The sequence below is a fragment of the Plectropomus leopardus genome, chromosome 4 (genome assembly GCF_026936395.1).
Source record: "Plectropomus leopardus strain MGB_pleo_1.0 chromosome 4, ASM2693639v1, whole genome shotgun sequence".
NCBI lineage: Eukaryota > Metazoa > Chordata > Actinopteri > Perciformes > Serranidae > Plectropomus > Plectropomus leopardus.
The window spans coordinates 21,603,066-21,615,697 of NC_142179.1; positions in this window are offsets into that span (position 1 = coordinate 21,603,066).

The following is a 12,632-nucleotide window of genomic DNA, read 5'->3' on the forward strand; positions in this document are numbered from 1 at the left end:
GGCATTTTGTGTGAAAGTGTTTTGCACTGTTAGAAAATGTAAACACAAGCTTGTTATTTTCTCATAAATTCAAACAAATGCTGTGAAAATCCTCTGGATTGTCCTGACAGCAGTCTTGGCGAGCGATCAATGAGATTACTTCATAAAACCCTGAACATGTTGTCTAAGCCTCGCCTGCAGGTCAGTGGGCATGCGAACTGTGATAACTGCCAGAGATAGCAGATCCAGACTATCACAGAAAATCAGAAAAACAGATGTTTTTCTTTTTTTTTCCTGTTTGGGAGTTTGAATCTCGCTTGTTGTGTCCAAATCTGTCTTTCAGTTCTGCATGAGCTGTTGCCTTGGGAGAAGTGAAATAACACACATACACACTATACACAAGCATCAAGACTGTGCATCACAGTAATCACACCGCAAGGGATGCTGGGTAATTTGGTTAAAGATGTCAGGAACGTAAATCACCTCCAATCAGTCCTGCTCTCTCATTGGTTGATCCTTCCACCTCCAGAAGAACTTTATTGGTCACTCGTCCGCTCAGCTGTCTCTGTTGGTCTTGTACTGCTCAGCTGTTGCTCACCAGGACACATTGGGTATGAGACTTAATACAAGCTCCAATATAAAAAGCGAAATATAACTTGATACGATTTAGCCATTTAATGCGAGAAGAGTTGGACAAATTTGTGCTTTTTACTTAAGGGGAGGCACTCCGTATGAATAGGGTAACATTTTTAATCAAAAGATATCACAATAAAACTTCCACGGTTTATTACTTATAGTAAGACAGTTTATCTTAAATGTTATGTTTAAAAATGCAAATGAGATAATATGGAATTAAATATGCACTGATTTGCATGTTGTTCAGAACAAAAATCTGAACATTAGATAAAGTCAGGTTCGAAACTCTTCACAGTAAAGGTCTTACAGAGGGAATCTTGGATATCTCTTTTTATCACTTAATGAATCAGAAAATATTCAACAGCCATAAAAATATAAAGATTAAAAAACTAAATTTCGCCATGTTTTTTGGAATAAAATGTAACATCAATCAGGCTTTGAGAAAAAAACCCTCATTTTGAGATAATAGCCTTTTAAGATATGTACCATAAAACTCTTCATTTTCAGACAAAAAAGAGGCATGAGGGTTGAAAATGTTGACGTAAAGGGGCGCCCAGTAGCTCACCTAGTAGAGCAGGCGCACCATGTACAGAGGCTGCTGTCCTCACTGTAGCGGCTTCAGGTTCAACTCAGACCTGCAGCCCTTTGCTGCGTGTCATCCTCGCCCCCTTTCACACTTGAGCTGTCCTATCTCTAATAAATGTAAAAAGTTTTTTTAAAAAGTTACATTTAAAAAAATTGACTTAAAGATGTTACCATCAATCTTCCCCAGTTTATAGACAATTATTTCTGTATTGCAAGTTTCCTGGCAGTTTTTGTTTCAATATTCAAATGATACAGTATCTAATTAAATATATGTTAAATAATTTGTTAATTTGCATTAATTTCCAGAACAGAAATCTCAACTTAAGTAAACAACTAAATGTGTATTGTGGACATTTTCATTCCACTAGTCTGAAAGAAGACATGTTATGGAAGCAAAATAGCCAAAACTCTCAAAATTGACCAGTGCATAAAAAAAACATGTTTTCAGTTGGGGTGTTTTGACTTAAGTCAATAATAATTTATCACTTTTGGAAATATTTATCATTTTCTTAGAGAGTTAGATTAGGAGATTTATACCACTCTCTCTCAGAAAGTATGGGAATAAGTGTATTTCTGTGGTATAGCTGTGGTTTAATTACATTGTCATTAGCTGTTGCATTACTTAAATAGCAAAGCAGTTCATCTTACTTTCAATGCAACAATTGAATTAAATATAGAAATGAATTGTACTTTACTGTAATGCTGTTTCACATTAACAAGCAGAGGCGGTGGAAGAGTTTCAACCCTCTGACTATAGTTGCACTGGAGCATATATTTCTGTCTCTGCTGTGTCAAGGAACGGAGGGAGAAGACTTGTCACCTGCATACGCACACACACACACACACACACACACACACACACACACACACACTTATGTATACACATACTTTAGATGTTCAGGGCTTTGATTTCCTCCAGGGTAGACAGCTAGAGATCTTCAAACAATACCTGGATAGCTCTCTGACACCCTCACTGCATATCTAGTGCCTAATGATTACTTGTTAAGCACAACACACACGCACACACACACACACAGACACACACTCAGAGGCCTGAGCTCAGACTTAATGATTCTGTGAACGCTGCACATCTCACAGCATTTTGCATTCACTCTCTTGCCCCTCGGGCAAGGACCTTCATCACACCACCGACCATTGATTGGGACGATACACAGCATTAATAAGTGAAATGAGGGCATGTAGCCAATAGAGTGAACACACACACATATACACACACATATACATAGAAATTTATATGACATTCGGAGAGCGTCAAACTGTGTGAGTGTTTGCTTTGGTGGACGGGGGCAGGGGAGGTGATGGACAGTGAAAGGGGCATACAAATGAACAGCCACCCACGGGGAAAATCATCCCACCTTGGATGTTTACTGCACAGGGACGGCTCTGTGTGAAACTGCGGTTCTCAGTAAATATTCCTGGTATGTGTGTATGTGGTAGTGTACACTCGGGAGGGGGTGCTGTGTGTGGAGTGGTAGAAATGCAGCAAAAGGAAGGATGCTGTGTGTGTGTGTGTGTGTGTGTGTGTGTGTGTGTGTGTGTGTGTGTGTGTGTGTGGGTGGGTGGGTGCGTGCGTGCGTGCGTGCGTGCGTGCGTGCCTGCGTGCGTGCGTGCCTGCGTGTGTGTTTGCCCTGTCCAGGTGGATGTATTTGAGCTCAGACTGTTTGTCAGAGCTGAGACCAGATCGATGTGGCTCTAATCTAAGGCAGTATGATGTGATTGATTGCCTCATATTCTGAGGCCCTGCACATAGACCTCCACTGGGCGTGATGGACACACACACACAGACAGACACACACACACACACACACACACACATACACACACATACACACAAACACTATGGTCAGTTCACCCAAGCAAAAGAATAGATTGGGATGAAATGAAATAAGAGTAGATTGGTTTTGCTGGGCATGAGGCTGGACAGTCCATCCGAGAGGGTCAGGAAAGATGATGGGGGCAGAAAATGTTCATTGATACCATCTTTCATGTACGAGATGTCGATGTGTGTGTATTTTCTTTTTCCAAAATTGGTTTTCCTCAGCTGCATTAGCCGTGGGTTTTTTTTGTCTGCGGGTGTGTTAATGTAAAATTTGTGAGAGTGCACGGTGTTGACAAGATGTTTGTTTTCGTAAAGCCGCGGAACACTGACAGATGAGAAAACGGTTCCGTCTGAGCGACTGGAGGAGTGTGTTAAATGAGCAGAGCTGTGTGCCCCCTCAGCATGGCAGGCTGTTTGCATAATTTTCCATGTTTGAAATGTTAATGACACCTGTAGGCTATGTTATAGTGAATCTGCTCATAAGTGAATAAAATGAGATAGTGATGTGTGCATATTACTGTGGGTATTTCTGTGAGTTTCCAGATTTTCTGTGTTCATTTTCTCTTTCTAGGTGTGTGTGTGTGTGTAAAGCAAATTTCTGTATTTGAGTGTGTCTCACACACTTGTGCTTCAGCCTCTCCTCATTGGCATGCATGGTGTCAGGAACCTCATTTGAACTACTCGTAACGGGCTCTGCTGTGTGTTCGCCTGCTGGGCTGCGCGGCCCTGTCTCCTCAGCGAACTAACGTATTGTTTGAAAATTCACCACACCTCCCCCTCAGAGTCCTTCTTTTTTTTTATGAAGGACTGAAGCTCTAATATTTTCTCCACTTGAAGTAAATGCAATCTTTAATTATTAACATGTTGACGACAAAGTTCTGCTTTAAAAAGAGCCTGCTTACTGTCACATTATCAGAATAATTCCTTCAGGCAATGGTTTGTCAGTTTGAGAAGTGCGCTTGTTCTCTTTCTTGTCAAGAGTTAAATGAGAGGACTGATACCACTTTCATATCTGCGAGTTCAACATCAGGCTACAGCCAGCACTTAGTTTAGCTCAGCATGAAGTCTGGAAAGAGTGGGGAAGAGTCTGTCAAATCCAGAGGTAACAAAATCTGCCACTTGTTTAATCCGCACAATCCACAGTTTGTAGTCTTCATTCGTACAACAGTTTTATGAAGAGTTATGTTTGCGACTATTTTTTCACTCCTAGATAACTTCTTGTAAGACGTCAGTGTGCCATTTTTACACTACTGTTTTTCAATGGATTTATTTTACAGATATATTAGATATGTTCAAATTCAACAAACGTATTATTAGCGAACTTTGGAGGTGCTGGAAGGTGCATTTCGTTCCCTTCGAACAGGAGCAGTCTATATGGTCCAAGTTGTTATGTATCCAGCTTCATTATGAACAAACAGAAATGAGAATGATAGCAATCTTCTCATCAAACTCTTGTGACATGAAGCCGAATTGGCGTATCTCCAAATGTTTTGAATATTTCTTTAAAGGAGTAGTGAGAGGGATTTAGTGGCATCTCACAGAGATGATTGCAGATTGCAACAACCTTAAACTTCTGGGTTAGGATTCCTTCAGTTTCGATTGTTCAGGAGGTTTTCATTGGCTGTATTTTCCGCAGAGGTCTGGGCAGTTTCATGTTATGAATCAGTGTTTCCTCAACGCTGTTTGGCATGTTGCAGACAGGCTTCCCAGCGCCTGCTAATGTACACTCACCTTTATTTCACCAATAACTTAATGTGCTCACCTTTTACTCAGATAAGAGATTTGGGACGTTTTCTCCAGAAGCCAATATATACACAGAGGTCTCTTCCTCTGCAAAACAAACAAACCCAGTGGAAAATCTGTAAAATAGCTGAATAAAGCAATTTCACGTTAAAGTCAGTGTGTTTCCGATGCTGTTGGGGCTTCTAACTATGATGACTGATGCAAAAACTAGAAAATGCGAATGACCCTACCCAGAGTCAGTGTTTTTTTTTTTCCATTTGGCGACTGTAGTAAATATAAGGTACTCCATAGACCAGGACCCCCTCCCTATGTAGTGATAAACAGCTCATTCTAAGGTAACAAACGTACAGCAGTTCTTATTTTTAGGGTATTATACACACACAAAAAAAAGTATTAGCCTTAAAAAGAAAGCCAGTTTGCATTTGTCTCACTTGTGATTGTGTGAAGGTGAGCTCAGTCCAAGGCCCCACAATGCTCTGGGTATTATTTCTACAAACCGCCAATCACACACTTTGATGTGTGTTAAGGTAGGATGGAGAGCATCAGCCTCCAGCGTGTTGTGAGTCCAGTTGCAAAATCTGTCAGCTGAATTTTGTTTTATGTTCTTTTTTTAGTCAGAAATTTAATTAAATATTCTTGACTGCATCACATTCAAGGTTATATTTTTGATGCCTTTCATGTGTCCTCATAGGACTACTACTTTTCTGTGACTGTTAAATCGTGCTGTACTTCAAACACATCATCACATGAATCCTAACACAGCTCAGGTTCAGCCACGGCCTCTGAGGTGGACTGTGAGCTTCTCTTGGCCTAAATAATATCTCCCTGTCTGCCCTGTAGCTGCACAGACCTGCTCCCGCTCAGCCTCACAGGACCACACTCGCCACATGCAAACACACAACTGAACACAGATAAGGCCACTCTGTTGGATTTATCACAGCTAGTTTTACTTGCCAAATGTGTGAACCACTCCCTGTCTGTCCCTCATTTTCTCTCCCTGCCCCTGACTCCCCTCTTCCCCCCCTTTTTTTGGACCTGTCTCCATGGCTCCATATTGTCGTTTTATCTTTCTCCCATTTCTCCCCATCCCATCCGTCACTCTGCCTCCATTGCACCATGGGAAGGAGGAGGATGGTCCTTCATGTTGTGCCCAGGTTTTCCTCTCTGAAGTAACTGTGTGTGTGGGTCTGTGTGCTGCTTGCATGTGGGCATGAAAGACAGAGAGAGAGGGAGCATCTGAAAGACACCATTACAGACCAGGTGTCCTTCCATCTGTGCTGATCACAGTGAACTTTTTCCTCTCTCTCTCTTTTTCTCCGAGTCTGTCTCTTTCTGTCACACCCATCCCTGTCCTCACACGACTCACATCTACACAAAGACCTTGCTACAGGGCAGCATGACATTACCGAAATGACATCCTGCAAATGCGAAAATGAGTAAAAGTGGAGGAAATGAGCGGACAGGGCAGAAAGAGGAGGGGTGGTGTTGAAGAAGAAGAGAAGGAAGAAGAAAAGGGGACAGCCAGAAGGAGGAACTGGCTGGGGGGCAGAGAGATAAAGAACAAAAGGAAGACCAAAAAGGATGCTATGGAGAGAGAACAACCAGTGTTTACAGGGATTTAGATGAAAAGGAAAAGCAGAAAGGTTTTCTGTGAAAGTAAAAATTAGTATTTGAATAAAGAAATTGGTGTTCAAATATTAAAGGAAAGGCAGGTGCTAGGGGAATAGAAATGTGGCAGAGGCATTGGTTAGGTCACTACTGCTGATATACATGCAATTTTATGCAGTGTTTGATGTGTGTTGGTGTGTGTGGATCTCAGGAGAGCCAGAGGAGCCTATATAGTTCAGGCTCACCATTAAAACATGTCTGAAGGCTGCAGGAGGCAGCTGAGCCTCCCCCAGGGGAGGACAGCTCACTGCCTGGATGGATGGACGGATTCTGTGAATGTTTACGTGGATATATGGATGGATGAATGTGACTCGGATGTTAAGATGGATTGTCAGGTGGACAGACTGATGCATAGATAGAGACGTCTAACTGTAGATGGATGGAGAAACAGACTGTAGTTAATATTAAGCTTCAAAACAGATGTCAGAGTGGTGAGGTCTCTGCTGGCAGAAACTCTCATGATTATTTTTTAAGCCCTGTCAGAATATCTGTCATTCACAATGCTGCAATTTCAGAACCAAACAAAAATGCTCACCATGGCAGCACAGTTTATCCATAACTGAGCTTGAGAGCGTCAATCCAATTTTTTGTGTGTGATGAGTGGTTGTTGCTGGGTTGTTTTTGCATTGCACTTTCTCCATATCAGTAATGTGAGCAAACAAAATCGTTGTAGTCGTTGTCTTTTCTATGCATTTTCAGTTCCTTCATGTTTGGTATGATATTAACGCAATCGCCAGAATTAATGTTGCCATTTCTGCAAACCTTGGATATGTAAAATTTGTACATTGCTATGTAGTGGATATGTTGAAACTATGTTTCCTATGCTTCCACAAGTCTGTAGTTAATGTGTGGTTATGTTTAGGCACAAAAAAACACTTGTTTGTGTCATGTAAAATACTCAGTTTTGTAGGCTCAAAAACTGTTATAATAATAATAAATAGGGCATAAATCACAAGCATGAATTGCCACTGACATCTTATACAATGCCCGGATTTCTTCTGGCAACAGGGCTGATTTTAAGGTTTTCTCTTCTGTTTAGTCATATTGGCCGTCAGTAGTTACTCCAAATACTTTTACCTCTGCTGCTGCTGTAATTACTCCTTGCATCACTTTTTTTAAAAAGCCAATCTTAGGGCAGCTGGTACAAACAGGAGGATGATGCACATATTGTCTCTGTGATACATTAAAATTATATTAATTCAATTATATTTTATTATGAGGGACCCTCCTCCTTAAGGATCTCCTTAGGGCTTTGGGGATATCACATCTCAACCACCTCTCCCAAATCTGTCTTTTATTACTTATGTATTTTGGATTAGTGACATTAATACAACTGGTGTCTCGGTTTCTGGAGGACTGACCTGATTGTGTGTGTGTGTGTGTGTGTGTGTGTGTGTGTGTGTGTGTGTGTGTGTGTGTGTGTGTGTGTGTGTGTGTGTGTGTGTGTGTGTGTGTGTGTGTGTGTGTGTGTGTGTGTGTGTGTGTGGGTGGGTGGGTATGAAAGTCCCTCCTTTCTGCTTTGTGTTAGAGAGCCACATTACATGTTTGTGCCATCACTCATGTACACCCACATACATCACTTCTCCAGCGGTGGTAAAATGTGACCAAGCAATAATAATGATGCTGTTTGTCATTCTTCACCGCCACCTCTTCACATATGACATTTGTGTCTGTGTTCTCTGATATTCTTCGCGTCTCTTCTGATTAACTGATGTCCTCTGGTTCAGCTGTGGCACTTAAAGGCTTCCTGTCAATATTTGAAACAAACCAGTCAAACAGACCATAATGGGCTCTGTCTGCCTCTCAGGAACAAGTCAAAGGAACAATTAAACCATGAAATTACCAATTGTATATCAGTTACTCACCTCCGTTTACGCTGAATTCGTGAGGAGAACCTTTTTTTTTTCTTGCATGCCTCTTCTGAATGAAGCATCCAAAAACAGGAAAACTTTCTGATGAATTAAACTAAAAGGGGGCTGCATTCATAAAAAACAGTAAAAGTAATGCATTGCTGTCATTTTTATTTTATGTTTTTTCATGTCTTTCATGTATTTATGGTGAAACTGAAGGCAAATTTTCACATTTGTGGACAATAAAGTGTTCATAATTCGTACTTTGCAATATCAAACAATCAGTTTACAAATTCTCACACACCTCATGCAATATAATTCAAGTGTTATCTATCCAGCCAGATGTTCAGGACTTTCCAAACATGCATTTTTGCTCTAGGATATATATTTAAAACACTTCTGCATGGTGGAGTGGCGTTTGAATACTGCTCATTGCCTCGATGACATGCATGAGCAGAACTCAAACCAGCCATAGTGGAGGCATACAAGAAAATTAAAGTTTTCTTAACAAATTTAACATAACCGAGGGTGAATAACTGATGAACTTTTTTTTGTATGAAGTATTCCTTTTTAAAATAAAATGTACACCGTGTTTTCTTGAAGTATCTAATTAATGCTTGAAGCTGGCATGTTTTCATCTTTTAAGTGTAGTTGAGGTCATGCTGTACTGCTGTGAGCAGGTCTTCCAGCTGGTTTAGCAGTAGTAGGAAGTGGACAAATCAGCGGTGATACACCTGGAAGCACTGAGCTGAGAAAAAAGCTGCGCATGCACATTTGTCATACAAACAACCATCGGTCCAATGACACACTTTCCCCCAACAATGGCAGCCAGGCACTTGACCCACTTTTTTTGCCCCATCCGTAAAAGGGTGAAAAAGTCTCTCATCCGAGCACCAACCCAGGCACTGTAACCTCAGAGCATCATGGTGCTACACGTGCAGCTCTCCGCAGAATCGTGTCTGACATCTCAAGACTCCCAGCAGCTCCGGGTCACCCAGAGGCCAGCCAATCAGAGGGCTTGTAGTAAAGGCCTCGCCAGACCCCCCTGGCAGAACCAAGAAGCATAACAGTGTATCATTTTAATCAGACAGACATCTGGAGAGAGTGAGTCTGGAGCTCCTACATTCATCCATCCTACCTCTGTGGTTTTATGAATGGTGTAAATATCTGTTACGTTGCCCCTTGTGTTGAACACAACACCTTATTTGATGTGAATTATCACACACTCGAGGGACCAAAGGGGACCTAAGAGTGAAGTCTCTCTGTCTCTCTCACTCAGAGGTGATTTAAGGAAACTAGCAGCAGCACTTAGAAGCTATGAGCTCTGGAGTCAGACGTCTGGATTCATCAGCTCAACCATGCATGCGTGTTGTGTGTATTTATTGTGTGTGTGTGTGTCTGTGTGTGTGTGTCTGCGGGTCTGATTGAATGCGTAATTCTGTGTGATGTACTGTAGCAGGCACCTGCTGGTGCACTTTTATGGGACTGACCTCACCGACACACTCTCGCTGCGCTCCAGACGCAGGTTTAGTGCACTCAGTATGTTGGCGGTAGTGAGATGGAAAAATGGTGCGCACACAGCCTGAAGCAGAACAGTTGGCTTTATTTCCCACCATTGTGCAAACAGGTTCTCACTGATAGACACTAGTTGTTCACTGTAGATCATTATAAGGGCAGTAAGGTGCTTTTGAGATAATGTTATTTGAAATTGCATTTTCATCTGAGGAGTTTCTTGAAAGTATACTACACTTATTCCACTCCACTAACATTATCAGACTCAGACATGGACATTAAAAAAAAAGATCAATATCTGAAGAGATATTGTTTTTATTCCACACTTTGTTCTTCCTTTTCAAAACCTACAAATCTTGACCACCGACTGTTCGGTCAGAGATTTGGGTGTGTTATGTTAGCTCTGGCTAATGTAGCCTCAGGGTGCTATAGCCTCAAGCAGAGATGAGGAGCAGACTGCAGAAGTCTGGCAACTTCACTTCTTTTAAACTCAACACACCCAGACTTATCAGAATTTGTGCAGCTCTCTCTTGAGCCATGAAAAAGCCTCATACAACTTTTTCCACTCATGCAACACTCCCCAAGACCTGGAAACAGACTTTGAAGTGTAAAAAATCAGTTGAGTTGCCCTTTAATGAAAGTTGCACTCGGACATTATTTGGCCTTATCAGTGTTTGACAGCGATTTTTCATTTGATTGCATTTACTGTTGTTTTCATTTTTCGGAAAAACTTTAATAAGAACATTTGTCGTGAACATGTGCCCTGCAGAAAATCACTTGGGACCAATCACTGCAATTAAAAATTCCATTATGGGGGAAGGAAAATGAATTGCTGAAATCTAATGGGAATTTCATTAATTACACATTTTTATTACAGCAGCTCAAAAAAGGGGACAAGATAAGCTATGAAATAAACATGATTTTAAAAAATGCTGCATCAATCCTTCATATTGCATGAAAATAGGGCCAGTAGGTTTTTTAATTAATGCGCAGGTAGAAACAGATCTATCAATCTCCATTGCTCTATCAGCGCTGGGCACAATTAATACAGTGTTTGTAATAAGATGTGGTCTTGTTACAAACACTGTAGTATTTTTTCATTGCATCTGCATACTAAGATGCATTGTGTTGGTACATTGTGTAATTATTTGTTTATCTTCATTCGTAAGCCTTCCCAAAGGCTAGGTTCAGTTTCCTTTTTAAATGTCAGTCAGTCTCTCAGTGGATCAGCGAGACAACAGCGACATGTTTCCCCTGCTCTGTATTTATGCTGAGATGTGGCACCTGGAACATTACACTGTCCTCATTTGGCCCATCTGCTTCCCCGAGCCTCCTCTTTACTTCTTCAGTCCTGTCACCTCAGTCTTTTAGCCCCGCTTACTACCTCTTCTTTCCTTTCCTCTCCTCAAATCCCCCCCCCTGTATGCTCCCCTTTCTTCGCCTGCCTCTCTCCTCTTCCTCTGGTTGTCTGGGACTCTTTCAGTCCCTTACATCGCTGTCTTCCAGCTGACAGCCTCAGAATGGAAACAAAAGAGAGGGTAGAAGATGGAGGCAGAGAGATAAAGCAGCAAAAAGCCAAGTGAAGTCATACTTTCAGCCTCGTTGCTTTTTTTTTCACCCCGCTCTTCCTTACTTTGCTGTCCTCTCTTTTGCTTAATGTTTGAAAGAGCTTTTATTCCACAAATTCTCTGCACTCTCATGAATAACACATGAGCATCAGCGGCAAACTCTCTCCCTTTTGCTTTATCCCCACCCCATTTTACTCTCTCTTTCTATCTCTCTCACACACACAGACACAGGCTCTTACACACACTTCACTCACAGATGGCCTGGTCCAGGTCATTTCCTCTGTGGATGGAGGATAACTGGATTTACCAGTCTGTTGTGTTCTGTTGTTCTGATAGATCTGTTTATGGCAGAAAAAGGCAAAAACACAACCAGCTAATAAACTGCGCTGTGTTTGTGTGTGAGTGTGTAAATCCTCGAGGACTTTTGCAGCCACAGAGCCCCTACTGATGATCACACTGCCCCTACAGTTCAGTAATAGTGGTAGTAGTTAATAGCATATCAACCACCTTGTGACAGTATAATGTTTAGTTAATGTGTTTAGCAGATTATTCCATTACTGCACTCTGTGTTTTGCTGAGAAGACATAATGGTGTTATTTCTCATTTCTGTCACTGTGTGCGGTTTCCGTTTTTTTTTTCTCACTTTATGTTGCACAGTAGTCATCCATGCACGTTATATTGCTCACCTAAAAAAGGCTATTTCCGCATCGAGTCTGATAGTTTCCAGAGAAACTGCTGGTGCTGTTTAAAACATAGATATGTCATTTTGCAAAAAATGTTTCAGCCTCTGAAAAGTAAATGCACTACATGCCTTGGAGATGAATGAGTTAAGTTCCCCAGCAGGATGCTTGTATCCATAAAACACTTTTTGAAGCTAGAAGGGAGCTATTTGGTGGCAGTGGTGAGTCACTCTTTTGTCATTTTCTGTAGACAGAAGTGATTTTTTTAGGCTACAAAGCAGGATTTTGTGTCATTTAAGCACCTGACGATTACATGTCAGTGTTTTTCTCCAACTTTTTTTTTTTTTTTTACACTACACACATACTCACCTGTCTGGGCATTAAAACTTGGAAGGAGAACATCTGGCTAAGGCAGACTTTATGTTTAGACTTGGCTTTCAGCAGGTGTGTTTCTATTTACGTGTGTGTGGTAGATCCATGTCCGCCTGTGGAAGTACGTGTTGCACGGAAATAACCAAGTTTGCCAATTAACTGAGCGTGAAGTCATCAGCCCACACAGCCCTGTTGCAAT